Below are 17,027 nucleotides of genomic sequence, written 5' to 3' on the forward strand. Positions count from 1 at the left end.
TAGTTGGCAAATTGCCATTAATTACTTTCAAAAGATATTTAAAGGAAATCTTAAAGATCCCGGAGGAAATGATACCAACCCCGAAGAAAATTCTTTTTCTAAAACAGAGACAGAGTCCAATCCAGATATCCCCCGTCGGGGCTACAGGAGGTTTTGAGAATCTGTCTGAATACTTAGAAAGCTCAGGCCTGGAAGTAATAGAGAGATTGGTGTTGTTTGTTTCACTTTACTCAGAATATGATAAATCATTGATCATGAAGTATTACTTTAAAGCTTTAAACGTTACTTATTTGGGAGAGCTTGTCCGTATATTTCCTGACTTGTCTAGAGTTACCCAGTTGCGCAGGAGAGATTTCTTGAAAATGCGCCCAGAGGTTCGTACACTGGGAGCAGAGTTTCTGCTAAGATATCCAGCTAGATGTGCAATTAGGTACTCAGGAAATGTGTATGTGTTTTATAATCCTGATTACTTAAGGGATTTCATAAACGCCAAGAAGTCCGCTCCACTATCTAATGTAGTCGCGTAAAGTATGAAAGAGGGTACTAACAGAGAGCCTTTTCTTAATTTTGTTAATTTTTCCTTGAGATTTCTCCTTCATAGTTTCTTCTCTCTCCCTCCATATTTCTTTGGAAAATGTAAAAGGAAATTTATTGCTTTTTGATATATTGCAAGAAATATTTTGCTTATATGTTAACCTTTGCTGTATTTCTAAACAAAGTCATCTTTGTGTTATTGTAAAAATCAATAAATATATAATTAAAAAAAAAAAAAAAAGATGGATCCCTAAGGCCATGCATTGACTACAGGGACCTTAACGCTATTACCAAGCGGGATTGCTACCCATTCCCGTTGATTCCTGAACTCCTGGACAGGCTGCAATGTGCCAGGATATTCACAAAGCTGGACCTGTGGGGTGCTTATAACTTGGTCCTTATTCAACCAGGTGACGAGTGGAAAACTGCCTTTAACACCAGGGATGGGCATTATGAGTACCTTGTCATGCCGTTTGGACTGTGCAATGCCCCGGCAGTGTTTCAACACCTTATGAATGAAGTACTCTGTGAGCTGTTGCATACATCAGTCATCGTATATTTGGACGACGTGTTAATCTACTCCCATGATTTGAAATCACATCACCAACATGTGAGACAAGTCTTGCAAATCCTCAGAGACAATTGCTTATACGCAAAGTTGGAGAAGTGCGTGTTTGAGAAGGACACTCTCCCTTTTCTGGGATACATTGTGTCTGCCACCGGATTCCAGATGGACCCCGAAAAGGTGGTCGCCATCAAAGAATGGCCTCGCCCTAAAGGACTAAAAGCCCTGCAGTGCTTTCTCGGCTTCGCAAACTTTTACAGACATTTCATTCCTCACTATTCACTCAAGGTGGCGCCACTTACTGCACTCACCAGGAAAGGGGCTGACGCCACGGATTGGCCAGAGGCAGCTTGTCTGGAGTTTGAAACCCTCAAGGAGGCCTTCTTGCAAGATATCTGCCTACGTCACCCCGATTCCCTTCGCCCGTTTGTAGTGGAGGTGGACGCATCCAATATCGCTGTGGGGGCCGTGCTCAGTCAAAACACTAGTTCAGGTAGTTTATTACCGTGCTCATATTTCTCTAAGAGGTTCTCTACAGCTGAATGTAATTACAGCATTGGGGATAAAGAACTCTTAGCCATCAAGCTTGCTTTTGAAGAATGGAGGCAATGGCTGGAGGGAGCTGTACACCCTATTACTGTATACACAGACCATAAGAATCTAGAGTTTCTATGCCACGTGCAATGCTTGAATCCTAGACAGGTTCGTTGGTCTCTGTTCTTCAATCACTTCAACTTCGTCCTCCGCTATCGACCTGCTTCCAAGAATGTGCGAGCGGATGCTTTATCCCATACCGCGGAGTTGGAGGAGGACGGGGAACGGCCTCAATATATCCTGGATCCTGCAAAGGTTAATCTATCCAGTACCATTGTAAATCCACAGGGAAGGACTGTGGCTCCACGACACACTCAGAAGAGTGTTTTAGACTGGGCCCACAATTCCTTTACCGGAGGTCACGCGGGTCGCGAAAGGACACTCGACTTCGTCTATCGCTTCTACTGGTGGCCTACTATAAGGCAGGATGTCCGTACCTATGTCAGTTCTTGTCCCACCTGCACTATGCAGAAGCCACGAATTGGGAAGTCCTGGGGGCTACTGCAACCAATGCCCATACCGATAGAACCCTGGACACACATCGCCACCGACTTTGTGGTGGATCTCCCACTCTCTGAGGGGAACACTGTCATCTGGGTAAATGTGGACCAGTTCTCCAAGATGGCCCACTTTGTTCCGCTTCCCAAACTACCAATCGCGCCTGAACTGGCCCAGCTGTTTGCTCAACATATCTTCAGAATTCACGGTCTTTCGCAAGATATTGTGTCCGATCGGGGACCCCAGTTCACCACCTGCTACTGGAGAGCGTTGTGCAAAAAATTTGATGTGCAACTTATTTATTTTATTTATTTAACACTTTTCTATACCGACCTTCATGGACAAAACCATATCGGATCGGTTTACATCGAACAGGGTAAACAACTGTAGTGCCAACTAACTTAAATCAACAAAGGTGTGGAAGAGGCAAAGTTACATTCAACAGGGAGTAAGAACTTGGGAGCTTAATCAGCTGGAAAGATAGGTTAGAGCAGGCAGCAATTTATAAATATAATACCATTGTTAAGATAGATAGTGCATAAAGTGCTTAGGAGTATCAGGGTCTATCGTATAGGCAGAAAATAAGGCTATCATTCAGGCATATCATTCAGGCATAGAGTAAGGGCAAACTAGTGAATGTCAGGGGGTTCAGAGAAGGCTTGGCTGAAGAGCCATGTCTTGAGTTTTTTCCTAAATGTTAAGAGGCAGGGTTCCAATCTGAGGTCTGCAGGGATGTTATTCCAGATATCTGGGCCTGCTATCGAGAAGGCTCGATCTTTTGTCGAGGTAAGGCGTGTGGCTTTAGTTGGGGGAAATTGCAGTGTTCCTTTGTGAATTTCTCTCGTTGGTCTATTGGAAGAATGTAGTTTGAAAGGGATTTCGAGATCGAGTTGAAGTTGGTGGTGGATGGATTTGTGTATTAAAGTGATTGATTTGTGCAGGATTCTGAAATTCACTGGTAACCAGTGTAGGTTCCTGAGGATAGGTGAGATGTGGTCTCCACGGTTGGTGTTGGTCAGTAGTCTCGCTGCGGCGTTCTGTATCATCTGTAGTGGCTTGGTGGTAGATTTAGGGAGGCCTAGAAGGAGGGCACTGCAGTAATCAATTTTGGCGAACAACAAAGATTGGAGAACTGTCCTGAAGTCCTGGAAAAATAGGAGGGGTTTCATTTGTTTTAGAACCTGGAGTCTGTAGAAGCAGTCTTTGGTTGTGGTGTTGACCATTTTTTTCAGGTTTAGGCGATTGTCAAGAATTACCCCGAGGTCTCTTACATGTTGATGGGTGAAATGAACTTAATTTGTCTACAGCCTTTCACCCCCAAAGTAATGGGCAGAAGAACGCACCAACTGTTCCTTGAAAATGTTCCTCCGCACATTCACCAACGAGAGATAAGATAATTGGGTGAAACTGCTGCCATGGGCCGAGTTCTCCTACAATAATCATACCCATTCAGTCACAGGGAGTTCCCCATTTCTAACTGTTTTTGGCAAACAGCTGAGACCACCTTTGCCTAGCGCCTTACCAGCGGTTCAACTCTCGGCTCACCAGTTACGTTCACTATGCATCTCGATTCAGAGTAAACTTTCCAAAGCAGCCCATGCTACCAAGAAATGGGCAGACCGTCATCGCCGACCGGCACCAATCTTCCTTCCCGGAAACCGAGTCTGGCTCAGCACTAAGAACATCCATCTTCGGATTCCGTCTCGAAGATTGGCTCCAAGATATTTTGGCCATTTTTGGTAGCCGAGCATGTGGGACTGGTGTCTTACCACTTACGCCTGCCTTCTTCCATGCGCATTCACAATGTGTTTCATGTTTCCCTGTTAAAACCTCTCATTCTCTCCAGATATCACCGCCAAGTCCTGGACTCCATGGATCCGCTAGTCCAAGATGATCCCATCTACCAAGTCCGGGAGGTCCTTGATGTCCATTTTCATCTCCGGCATTGGGAGTACCTGCTGTCCTGGGAGGGGTGTGGTCCGGAGGAGAACACATGGGAACCAGCCCGTAACATCTTGGATAAATCTCTACTCCAATAATTTCACCTCAGTCACCCCAGCAAACCTGGTCCTTCTAGGAGGGGACATAAGAGGGGGGTACTGTTGCGGTCCCGGTCGCAGGTTTTGTGACCGAGTCCTTACCTTCTTCTCCAGGGCCTCGGTGCCTGGGTTCGCGGCTCGAACTGCCACCTCCGGAGCCGGGATCTCGGCAGCAACGTCCATGCTCAGTCGGGCCTGACCTGCCTGCCTTGCGGCGGCGTCTCCACGAGGGAGGCGCCGCCGAGCCTCTGAGTTCAGCCCCTCCCCTCCTAGGCGCGCGTGCGTGCGAAGAAGCCCAATTTAAAGGGCTTTTCCCGCCAGACCGCAGGCCGCCCCTTGGAGTGACGTCAGACGCCGGCAGGTACTTAAGGCCGGCATCTGCTTCACTCAAACGCCTTGCAACGAGGTTACCTGCCGCTATCTAGTTGCTGTGTGCTGTTGGCTTTGCCTGCTTCTCTCTTTGTCTCTTGGTCCTGCTGTGCTTCGTTCCAGTTCTGGATCCGCAGTTCCAGTTCCGGATCTTCATCTTCAGTTCCAGTTCCGGATCTTCATCTTCAGTTCCAGTTCTCGCTTTAGTTCCAGTTCCGGATCTTCATCTTCAGTTCCAGTTCTCGCTTCTGTTCCAGTTCTGGATCTTCTCCTTCTGTTCCTGGTATTGCCTCTCTGGTTCTTGATTCCTGCCTGCTTCCGACTCTCCGTGCCTGCCGCCCACCTTGACCTCAGACCGTCTCTTCCGGCTGTTCTCCCCGCCTAAGTCCCAGTGGCCCGGGTCCCCTCGGGCTCCTCCCGGGGGGACCTCGGGCTTCCAGGGTGAAGTCATCTTCATCGGACACCTAAGTCCCAGTGGCTCCGTTCCTCACGGGCTCCTCCCGGGGGGACTCCAGCTTCCAGGGTGAAGACTTCTGTTCCACACTCTGCTGGTATCCGCCTCCCGGCCTGCTTCATCGCTATGGAGACTCCTCCTCTCTTCATCTTCTCACTCCGTCAGGCCGGCCCAAGGGTCCACCGCTATGCTCGCAACAATTGCTTCTTTAAAATGGCCCAGATTTGCAGCAGCACAAGGCTGCCTTAAACATTGCCTTCCCAGTGCAATCAGGGCCATAACGGCTCTCCTTCCAAGGCACAAGGAAAAGAAAAAAAATTGCAGGGCCCTGCAACTACCAGGGCAGCCATCCCTCCTGCCAACAGGTAATTTAATTGATTTATTTTAAATTTCAACCCTATTTTTAGCCCCCCCCCTCCCCCCGTTACACTGGAAAATCATAGTCTTAACTGTGGATGTGGTCATTCTGGACAGAGCATGCCACAGGAGAAACAGCTGCTCATGGATTGGCAGCCAGTAAGAGTCAATGACTGGACCTGTTTCAATGACCAAGTCTATCATGATCCTTTTGATTATGAAGCTGTGTGCTATGTCTGTGCTACCTTGTGCTTTTGTAAAAAAGACCAGCCTGGTCAGCTTCATGGCATTCAAACATTTGAACAGGCCTAGACACTTTGTCTGTTTGATATGTACTATTATCAAGCCTTTGAGTACTGAGCCATTCCTCAGCCATAGCCAAGGAAGGAAACGGTAAATCAGTTGTAAACCCTGATATAGGCACTCCACTTTGACAGGGCAACAGATCAATGCAGCAGGTCATATTCTGCCTGATTCCAAAATATCACAGGTGTGCTACGACTGGCTTCCCGCCACCTGGGGTGCCACCACAGGGGCCACTTGCAATGAGAGAAAGAATTGGCAATCTTGATGCAGGAGCCTTGTACATGTTTTGCTCATGCCAAGAAACATAAAGCAAGCAGCAGGAAATGAACTTGCAGAAAAGCTCAGTGACAAGAGGGCCCTTGACAGAGTAGCAGTAGAGCTAGTGGATGCCCTGCAAGGGGCTCTGCTCAAACAAATGATAATGGCACCCATGAGAGAGGGTGTGACACTCGATCTAGTGCTCACTAACGGGGATAATGTCTCTAATGTTCGGGTAGGGGCTCACCTGAGCACCAGTGTTCATCAGACGGTGTGGATCATTTATGCAAATAGGATACAGAGAGGTCAAACAAAGACCTGAGTTTTGAATTTCACAAATACAGACTTTCTCAAAATGGGGATGCCCCTGGAGGAAGAATTGGAAAACTGGGAGAAAATGGGTGAGGTGGAATGAAAGGAGCTATTACAAAGGCAACAAATCTATGTGTTAGAAAAGTAAACAAGAATAAGAGGACAAAGAAACCAATCTGGTTCTCTAAGGAGGTGGCTGAAAAAATAAAGGCAAAAAGAACTGCATTTGAGAAGTATAAAGGATCCCCCCCCAAAAAAAGGATTACAGGAAAAATATCTAATGAAACTGATGTAGATGAAGAAAGGAATCAAGAAATCAAAAAGTAAAGCAGAATAAAGCATAGCCAAAGAAGTAAAATGAGGAGAGAAAACATTTTCCAGGTATATTAGAGAAAGAAGGGAAGTCAGAAGTGATATAGTGGAATTGAAAGTCGACAAGGAGCAGTATGTGGAGAGTAACAAAGAAATGTCAGAAACATTACACAAAAACTTCAGTTCAATGTTCAGTAAAGAACACCCTGGAGGAGGGTCGTTGCTGGTTAATAGGACCATAGATGTGGATGGAGTAGATGAAACTCAGTTTACAGAAGGGAATGTAAGGGAGGAGCTAGGAAAACTGAAAGTGGACAAGGCTATAGGGGCTGGATGCGATACACACCAGGATAGCAAGAAAGCACAGAGAGGTGCTGGCAGGTCCACTGAAGGACCTGTTCAATAGATCCTTGGAAACAGGAGTGGTGCCACAGGATTGAAGAAGAGTGGTGGCGGCCCCACTTCAGAAGAGTGGGAGCATAGAGGAGGCTGGAAACTATGGGTCAATTAGCCTCGTCTCAGAGATTTGAAAATTAATGGAGACTCTGCTGAAGGAAAGGATAGTGAACTATCTACAATCTGGTGGGTTGTTAGACTGGAGGCAGCATGGATTCATCAGGGGAAGGTCCTGTCAGACAAATCTGATTGATTTTTTTGACTGGGTGGCTAGAGAATTAGATCAAGGAAGAGCACATGATATGATCTATTTGGATTTCAGCAAAACTTTTGATATGGTCCCACATAGGAGGCTTGTGAATAAAATAAAAAGCTTGGGAGTGAGTGCCAAGGTGGTGGCATGGATTACAAACTGGTTGACAAATAGAAGACAGCGTGTGATGGTAAATGGACCCTACTCTGAAGAGAGAACTGTATAAAGTGGACTGCCACAGGGATTGGTTTTGGGGCTGGTTTTGTTCAATATCTTTGTGAGGAACATTGTGAAAGAGATAGAAGGTAAAGTTTGTCTATTTATAGATGATGCTAAGATCTGCAACAGAGTGGAGATGCCTGAAGGAGAAGAGAGCTTGAAGAGTGGTTGAAGATTTGGCAGCTGAGATTCAATGCTAAGAAGTGCAGAGTGATGCATCTGAGATGCGGTAATCCAAAAGAACTGTATATGATGGGAGGTGAAAGACTGATGTGCACGGACTGGGAGAGGGACCTAGAGATGAAGGTTTCTGGAGATCTGAAGGCAGTGAAGCAATATGACAACATAAGAACATAAGAAATTGCCATGCTGGGTCAGACCAGGGGTCCATCAAGCCCAACATCCTGTTTCCAACAGAGGCCAAACCAGGCCACAAGAACCTGACAATTACCCAAACACTAAGAAGATCCCATGCTACTGATGTAATTAATAGCAGTGGCTATTCCCTAAGTAAACTTGATTAAGAGCCATTAATAGACTTCTCCTCCAAGATCTTATCCAAACCTTTTTTTAACCCATCTACACTAACTGCACTAACCACATCCTCTGGCAACAAATTCCAGAGCTTTATTGTGCATTGAGTGAAAAAGAATTTTCTCCGATTAGTCTTAAATGTGTTCCTTGGTAACTTCAAGGAATGCCCCCTAGTCCTTCTATTATTTGAAAGTGTAAATAACCGATTCACATCTACTCGTTCAAGACTTCTCATGATCTTAAAGACCTCTATCATATCCCCCCTCAGCCGTCTCTTCTCCAAGCTGAACAGCCCTAACCTCTTCAGCCTTTCCTCATAGGGGAGCTGTTCCATCCCCTTTATCATTTTGGTTGCCCTTCTGTGAACCTTCTCCATTGCAACTATATCTTTTTTGAGATGCGGCGACCATAATTGTACACAGTATTCAAGGTGTGGTCTCACCATGGAGCGATTCAGAGGCATTATGACATTTTCCATTCTATTAACCATTCCCTTCCTAATAATTCCTAACATTCTGTTTGCTTTTTTGACTGCTGCAGCACACTGAGCCGATGATATTAAAGTATTATCCACTATGATGCCTAGATCTTTTTCCTGGGTGGTAGTTCCTATTATGAAACCTAACATCGTGTAACTACAGCAAGGAGGTAGCTAAAGCCAGAAGAATGCTGAGCTGCACAGGGAGAGGAATAACCAGTAAGAAAAAGGAGGTGATAATGTCCTTGTACAGGTTCTTGGTGAGGTCTCACCTAGCATACCAGCTCCAGTTCTGGAAATTGCATCTCAAAAAGGATAGAGATAGGATGGAGGCATTCCAGAAAAGGACAACCAAAATGGTGTGGGGTCTTTATCTGAAGACTTATGAGGAAAGACTGAAGGATCTGAATATGTATACCCTAGAAGAGAGGAGCTGCAGGGGAGATATGATACAAACTTTCAAATACCTGAAAGGTTTTAATGATTCTAAAACTTTGAACCATTTCCTTTGGAAAGCTGACAGTAGAACTAGGGGTGACAACCGTGTACTGCTGACAATATGGAGAGGGTGGTAGATAACTAGAATAACCTTCTGATTGAGTTGGCGAATATGAAAACAGTAAACAAATTCAAAAAAGCATGGGATAAACACTGTGGATCCCTGAAGTCAGGAGCATGGAAATGAAGGACTGAAGAAACAGCAAGGAAGGCTGTCTAACAAAGCCGTGAGGGCAACAAAACAGGATTAGCAGCCAAATGTCCAAAATGGATTGCTTTATTGCAAGGTAACACGAGTGTGTGAAAAGTGCCCAACTCTGGCCGAGTTTCGCCCTCTTACAATGGGGCTACATCAGGGGCTCAACGCAAATCGTGTATTGATCAAAGAATCCAAGTCTTAAAAAAGACTGTACATTTTGTAGTTATTGAATTGGCTTGAAAAAACTTATGGCAGCGATATCTCTGTGTTTTTTTCATATACTCATCAACACAAGGGTAATGGGTGTACCGGTATGCTTTAAACTTATGACGGCAAACATAGGCGGCATAGCTTTCCCTTGTTCACTCGAAAGAACCAATTAGTTTACATGATTTTGATACAATTGCAACATCACTCTTTGCTTCAACGGCAGGGGTAAAAAAGGAATAGGATTCAGATGACAACCAATGCAGGGCCCTGACCTTTGCGATCTGGGGCACTGATTCACAGACATTAGGGAAAAAGCACAGGACGGCTTCTATGGCCAAGACCAAAAGCAAAGCACCTTCAGGCAGCATTGTCTGAATTATCAAGGTTTCCCCTCCCCCTCCTTAAAAATGTTGCCAGCAGTAATTTAGTTATGGGTTTGGCAGTTGCTTAGTTTTGATTATAAATATTACTACCTTACCCTAAGGCTCGGGGGTAACCTGCACGGAGAGGCAGTTACTGCCATATGAATCTTGCCAGGCAGTCTGGATGGACCATCTGGCCTTCTTTTTCTGTCATCTTTGCTAATTTTCCCTAATGGGTTTTCTTTGTAGTGTAGGTGGGGATCACGGCCCTTGATTCAATGAACTGTGCCAATCTCCAAGGCTCCTGGGAGGTTATCTGGTAGCTCAGCTCATTTCTAGTGCACTATTTCGGTGGCCCGGCCATGGGATCCTGACCTCCCTCCCTGTTCTCACGTGAAATGGACTTGTGAACCCAAAGGATCAGGTGCTGGTCCTGGCCCAGCCCTGCCCCCCAGCAGCTCTCTTCCCTTCCCACCAGATCGCAGGTTGTGACTTGTTCTGCTGGCAGTATGGATGCCTTACCTCAGCTCCGTCTTCTGAACCCCTGCAGGTCTGTGGTGCTAGATCATGACACATGGTTACTATGGCCAGGGCTCTCCTGCCCCCTCCCCCCCCCCCCCCCGGAAAGAAATGACAAAGGCTGGTAATAGATAAATTAAGATGGCCGTTATCAAGCAGCCCGTGCAGGGTTAAACTGAACTCTGTTGCTACAAAGTGGTGAGAGCATAGATAGGCAAAGAAAGTTGGGAGCTGGGCGTGCCCTCTCCTTAGCTGGACCCACCCTCTGGAACAGAATGCCCCCAAACCTGCGCTTAGAATCTTGTCAAAAAAGATTCAAACAGAACCTCAAGACCTGGCTCTTTAAGCAGGCCTTCACCTAATCCCCTCTCATCTCACCTTACTCCCTCACCCTACTCAGTTTACCCCCCTCATCTCACTTTACCTCCTCTCCCCTATCTCAAGCCCGATTACCTCATTCTTTTGTTACGAGTATGCCTTGTAACCCCCATTTAACCTAACCGCCTCAACCCAACCCCTGTATAATTCATCCCTGCCATCTATTCTATATAATCATGCTTACATTGAATTATCTTTCCCATTATAATCTGTTAACTATATAGCATATCGTGTTAACTGTTCAAATGTCGTTCATGGTTTACATTATTTACTTCCACTGTTTAATTTGTTCTCTGTAAAGCCTGTTGCAGTTTTAGTTATTTGTGAACCGAGATGATGTTCCCAACGTATCCCGGTATATAAAAACACCTAAATAAATAAATAAATAAATAAATAGTTCAGGGATAGAAACTGAAATGCGTACCTACATGGAAAGCTCAGAGGTCAAAAGAGGAGGAAGACAAAAGCCGGCAGGCACAGAGAGTGACGCTACAGCTACTGAAGCCTCCAGGGAAGGGTGGCAAGCTTGACCTTTGGGATAACTTCTTTAGCACCAAGGATTCTTTTAAAGGCAAGATAAGACGGCCAGAGTTAAAGTAGTTAACTAAGGGACAACTCGGCAGACAGGGTGGGCAAGTGGCTTTTTATCTGCCAGTATCTACTAGGCTATTATCGCCAAAAAATTAAATGTTCTAAAGATCCATTTCTCAAGCAGAGGATTCTATAATCATTTTGTTATACGACCAGATTTAAATTTGCCTTCACTGCAGTGACCTACTTGTAATGGTTAATTTCACGTAATGCCACCAAATCTCCTGGTTTGTTTTGTTTTTTTTTGCTCTGAGTGTCTGCAACTTCTTGCCAGGTGCTCCCATTTCTATAATGGGAATTTTAATCTAAAAACTGCACAGCAGGTGTTATTTGCACAGTAGATACTAATGTGCTATCCCAGTCAACAGCCTGGCAAAGAGGAATGCTTTTCCACAGTCTGACAGGATGCTAAAATAGATGAAGAAAGAGAATAAATATCTATTTAGATCTATGTAGAAATATATTCTCTTTCTTCTTCTGTTTTAGCCTGATAGATATAAATGTGAATCTCAGCCGTCTTGATTTTAAGGTAGGGAAAATTATCTCTGATGAAACAGTGCATCTGCAGCTTACTAAGTAGGAAGATATATGCTCAAATAAAGCCATTACCTTTCCTTCTACCAAGAATATTGTCTTATGGGGTAATTTTATAATTATGAATTATAGTGATCAATGCATATGTTTTGATCTGGGGTTTTAAACTATTTTATGATTATTTGCATTTTATTCTACTTATTAGAACTGTACTGGTTATGTATAATATTCGCTGTGTTTTATTTTATCGTATTTTGCTTGGAGTTTCTAGGTGGTCAAAAGTGTAACTAAGTTTAAAAAGTAATGAAACTTCTTATTCACAAATTAATGGGAATGTCTGGCTGTGTTTTCTTCTGTGGTTTTCAGGCCATCTATCTATACTTCACCTCGGACTATTCAAACACATCCCTGTTCACCAAAATTGCCATCATGACATGACATGCATGATATTGTTCCAGAAGACTAAGAGTTTCCTTTCACTGTGCACAGTCAGGAGAGAAGAGTTATCAGAGAAAATAAATATTCAGTTTCTTCGATGGAATGTCACAGTAATTACTTTAGCTTTCAGGGGAAACTAATTTTGGAGCCTTCTGGTCCAGTGCAGTCCTCCCGTGTTCCCAATAGGAAAGCACAGAACCCGAAATTCAAATACCGGGCCCTTGTACCCCATCCTGTGGTGAAATACCAATGATACACTTTTCACGCAAAGCAAGAAAAATTTCACTTTCACTTAACCAATGCAACAGGTCTCTCTCTCTCTCTCTCTCTCTCTCTCTCCCCTAGGTTGGCTGGCTCTCTGGAAGCTTCAAAACTATCAAAAATGGTCCACCCAGTGGTTGTATGCAGGAAATACAACAATTCCAAAATGTATCACAAAGTGAGCATTTTGCATAGGTATTAGTGCATTTTGTGATAAACTGCCTATTACCATAAAACACACCCCTTTTCCTATCACATACAATATTTAGTGCATTTTGATAAATCCAGGCCTAAGTTTGTACCTGAGGCAATGGAGGGTAAAATGATTTGCCCAAGGTCACAAGGAGCAACAGAGGGCCTCAAATCCTGGTCTCCTGGTTAATAGCCCTCTGCTCTAACCACTAGGCTACTCCTCCATTCCTGTATAGCCAACCAAGAGGGCAGTGTGCTAGGATGCTGCAAACTCTGTGGACTTTTGTATATGTTTTTTTTTATTCATTTTTTAAATGAACTGAAAAATGGTGGGAACCTCAGGGGCATCCCCCTCGAGTGACATCACGCCATCCAGGTATTTAGCCTGCCCTTGTTTGCTAGCTCATTGAGTTAGCAAGGATTGTGAATGGATGGAAAGCCTCCAGTATGAGCTACTGTGCTGCTGGAAGCTCTCTCTGCCCTTCAGGGTATTTCTCTAACCTGGGTACCTGCTCCTCAGGGGCTTTCTTACAGGTGCCTATCTGGGATCAGGTACTCATTCCTTGAGGGCCTGCTTTCCCTGGCTTGGTGCCTGTATTCAACTACTTCTGCCTGCTGGGATCTCCACCTACCAACTTAGGCCTAGATTTATCAAAATGTGGTAAGTATCACATGCAATGGCATGGTTTATCTGTGTGAAGAGCTAAGTTAGTGCAAATTGCAATAACATTATCAGAGAGAGAGAGAGAGAGAGAGAGAGAGAGAGAGAGAGAGAGAGAGAGAGAGAGAGACTGGCCAAGATATCATCTTCCTAGATAGGTATTTGTATCCCTATAGTAGGCCCACCTAGCAACTCGAGGTGAGGTTTAGGTATTAGTGTAGGGGGTTAGGGGCCCTTTGACATTCAATGGTAGATGTACGAACAGAACAGTGGTCTCTTGTGAACATTTGATGACCCTCAGAGTGAGGAAACTCACTCCAAGATGAGATTTGGGCAATGTTCTCTCCACCTAGCTTGATGGACTCTCTACCTGGGTAACATCAAGCTAGGAGGAGAGAACACTGTACAAATCTCATCTTTGAGTGAGTTTCCTCACTCCGAGGGTCATCAAATGTTCACAAGAGACCACTGTTCTGTTCGTACGTCTAACATTGAATGTCAAAGGGGCCCCTAACCCCCTACACTAATACCTAAACTTCACCTCGCGTTACTAGGTGGGCCTACCATAGGGATACAAATACCTATCTAGGGAGATGACATTATGGCTAGTCTCTCCCCCTTCCCCCAATAACCAGTTGGATGCTCTGGGAGCTTCAATTCACCTAAAATAAGCCTTGCAGAAGACATCACACAAGGCAATAAAACCTTATCACCCAGTCACAGCAGCTATCACACAGCTTAACACTTTCCAAAAAGGCGTTGTTAAAATCAGCATTAATTCTGTGCAATAGCTCTTCACAGACAGGCAAACCCAGCCCACCCCTAACTCCTCCTATTTTCCAAATTGACATCACACCATACAATATGGTGCTATCACATGCATTAAACACGTTTTCGCATGTGGTAAGGGCCTATCGCATGCGATAAGCCCTTAATGCATGTGAAAATGCCTTAGCGCATTTTGATAAATGACCCCCTTAGTGAGTAATCTAACATTCTCAGTCTGTCTTATCTACAGCTCTGCTGCACTGGGAACCTGCACACGGATCTCCCTATACTATCTCTGTGAGACGGGTCCCATCTGCCAAGGGTCCCTGGACTGCTCCTCTGGATCACCTCACTACTGCCACCTCTGGTGGTATACATCAGCTGTATAATAAAAGAATTTCTGTGTTTGTGCATCTCGAATCTAAGCTAGTACTGTGGTTCCTCATGGGGCTCCTCCCCATGGGCGTGGTCATTTCCACAGTACCCAAGAATCCACTCAAACACCTCAAAACCATAACACAAATTAAAAGAAAAATAAAACATTCATATACAACTCCAGCCCTTCAAAGCACATCATTCCCATCTTCGGCTGCTAGACTAGGTCGGGCAGTCCCTACCTCTGACCTCATCAACCAGGTCTTCACTTGCCTCCAGAATGGCATAAAATATTTTACCTCTCTCCATAATTTAGTAACAGCCATGGTTAACATCCTCCTATGCAACCTGACTTGTCAATAGGCTTTGACTGATGGAAGCCGAAACTCATGACTATACCGTGATCACAAATTTCTTGATGACTGATTCCAATGTGATCAGGGCACATATGTGGTGGACAAAATCCATGAAAGACCTTAAATGCAAGTACCAAGAGCTTAGCTTACAACCAAGTTTCAAGGGTAACCAGTAGAGCTTAATAGATAAGGGAGCTACAGACTGTTGTCCTGACCGACCCATAAGAATCTTTGCAGATTACTTGTAATCTCCGAACCATAAAAGGCCTTTATGGACTTTAATCTTTTATTATGAAAGCTAGAATCTGTTTTTATTTATCATATAAGAATATTTATTCACCATTTAATCCACATTGAACAATTGCGGATTATAACTAAATCAAGTCAAAATTTAAATTTTGCTGAAAATAGCATTTGCAAAGTATTTTTGCTTGTGTAATTTAACTATGAGTTCATAGTAATGAGCTGTTTTCCATCATTTTTTTTTAACCACAATCACTCATTAGCATTATAATTGCAGTTGTCTCTAATTGTTTCAAAGACCAAATTCATCTTTGTGAGAAGGTCCCCACCATCAAACCCTTCAACCGGGGCCAGAGGAACCACTAGGCGAGCTAGGCCTGTGCCTAGGGCGCCGAGACTTATGGGGGCGCCGCGGCAGGCAGCAGAATTTTGAAAGGCAAAAAGTGCCCTTTCAAAATTCTGCCAGCCTCCGACTCGCCAGAGACCAAGCACCGAGACTTAGTGGGCGCCACGGCAGGCAGCCAGCTCCCGACTTGCCCTGCCTCCCCGCCAGTGCCACCCTTCCGACATCCCCCTTGTGGTCCAGCGAAGGTCCCGGGAGCAATCTGCCACTCCCGGGGCCTCGGCTGCCATTAAGTAAAATGGCGCCAGTGGCCTTCAGCCCCTACCATGTGACAGGGGCTACTGGTGCCATTGGTTGACCCCTGTCACATGGTAGGGGCTGAAGGTAACCGGCGCCATTTTGCTTAGTGGCAGCCGAGGCCCCAGGAGAGGCAGATCGCTCCCGGGACCTCCGCTGGACCCAGTGTTGCCAACCTCGCTTATTTACCGCGAGATTGGGCTTCTTTTTATAGTCATTCGCGGGGGTTTTTTTCCGATTCGCGGGTTGCTTTTAATTGGGCTATTTTTTCTGCCAGTCGCGTTTTTTTGGCTTGTTGGGCGGGACTTGTTCTCTGAATAATGTTACAGTGATTGGCTGCTGCTGCGATGAAGCTTGTCCATAGCAGGCGCACCCTATCCCTATATTGCAGCAGTAAGCCAATCAGAGCAGAGCTGCAAGCCTTGTTGATGCACACGTCACGAGCACATTTTGTGGGCAGACCCAGCCAGCACCGTCCGTCCAGCACAGCATCGCACGTGGGCAGACCTGGAACGGGAAGGCCAGCAGCATGGCATTGGAGGACAACAGCAAGCAACAGCAAAGGAATCTTCAGACTGTGCAGCTACAGCCAGGTATCAGGAGGGGAGGAATTAGTATGTTGGGAGGGGGGAATGAGTATGTGGGGCCCAGAGATGTGCTCGGAGGGGGCAATCAGTATGTTGGGGGGGCCAGAGATGTGCTTGGAGGGGTTAGGGAGGGGGGGAATGAGAATGTGGGGGCCAGAGATGTGCTTGGAGGGGGGTGGGGAGAGGGGAATGAGTATGTGAGGGCTAGAGATGTGCTCGGAGGGAGGCATCTGTGTGTAGGGGCCAGGGATGTGCTTGGAGGGGTGTGGGGAGAGGGGAATGAGTATGTGAGGGAGTTAAATGCTATAAAAAATGAAAAAAGTTTCAATCTCACGTGTTTTGGGCTTTTTTTGGGCTTGTTTTTTTGGAAAAAAGTGCTTGTTCTTTCATGAAAACCTGGCAACACTGGCTGGACCACTAGGGGAGAGTCAGGAGGGTGACACTCGGGGGGAGGCAGGGCGAGTCAGGAGCTGGCTGCCTGCCACGGCGCCCCCTAAGTTTCGGCACCGATCTTCTTTCTGTGAGTGGGTGTGTATGTGAAAAAGGAATCTGCCAGTTTAAAAAAGTGAAATATGATAATACATATACCTGAACTTTTGAAAAGTTGGATGAAAGATGAAATTACTGAATTTTAAGCATCCCTCTTCTGGAAAATAAAATTTAACAAAGTGGGTAGAGACAAATACTAAAGCAAAAAAAATTAACGTTTAAAATGTTCATCTCAGCAAAATCACAAA

Source organism: Rhinatrema bivittatum, chromosome 1, assembly GCF_901001135.1.
Source record: "Rhinatrema bivittatum chromosome 1, aRhiBiv1.1, whole genome shotgun sequence".
NCBI lineage: Eukaryota > Metazoa > Chordata > Amphibia > Gymnophiona > Rhinatrematidae > Rhinatrema > Rhinatrema bivittatum.